The sequence below is a fragment of the Phyllobates terribilis genome, unplaced genomic scaffold, assembly GCF_046119375.1.
Source record: "Phyllobates terribilis strain yellow unplaced genomic scaffold, ASM4611937v1 Scaffold_3__8_contigs__length_932513732, whole genome shotgun sequence".
NCBI classification, from domain to species: Eukaryota; Metazoa; Chordata; class Amphibia; order Anura; family Dendrobatidae; genus Phyllobates; species Phyllobates terribilis.
In genome coordinates, this window is record NW_027362763.1 from 643,857,965 (window position 1) to 643,858,517 (window position 553).

Genomic DNA, 553 nt, shown 5'->3' on the forward strand with positions numbered 1-553 from the left:
GGGAGAGGAGACAGAAGGGGGGGACAGAAGGAGGGGGAGAGGAGACAGAAGGAGGGGGAGAGGAGACAGAAGGGGGGGACAGAAGGAGGGGGAGAGGAGACAGAAGGGGGGGAGAGGAGAAGGCGGCGGAGGGGGGACAGAAGGAGGGGAAGAGGGGACAGAAGGGGGGGACAGAAGGAGGGGGAGAGGAGACAGAAGGGGGGGACAGAAGGAGGGGGAGAGGAGACAGAAGGGGGGGACAGAAGGAGGGGAGAGGAGACAGAAGGGGGGACAGAAGGAGGGGGAGAGGAGACAGAAGGGGGGGACAGAAGGAGGGGGAGAGGAGACAGAAGGGGGGGACAGAAGGAGGGGGAGAGGAGACAGAAGGGGGGGACAGAAGGAGGGGGAGAGGAGACAGAAGGGGGGGACAGAAGGAGGGGGAGAGGAGACAGAAGGGGGGACAGAAGGAGGGGGAGAGGAGACAGAAGGGGGGGACAGAAGGAGGGGGAGAGGAGACAGAAGGGGGGGACAGAAGGAGGGGGAGAGGAGACAGAAGGGGGGGACAGAAGGAGGG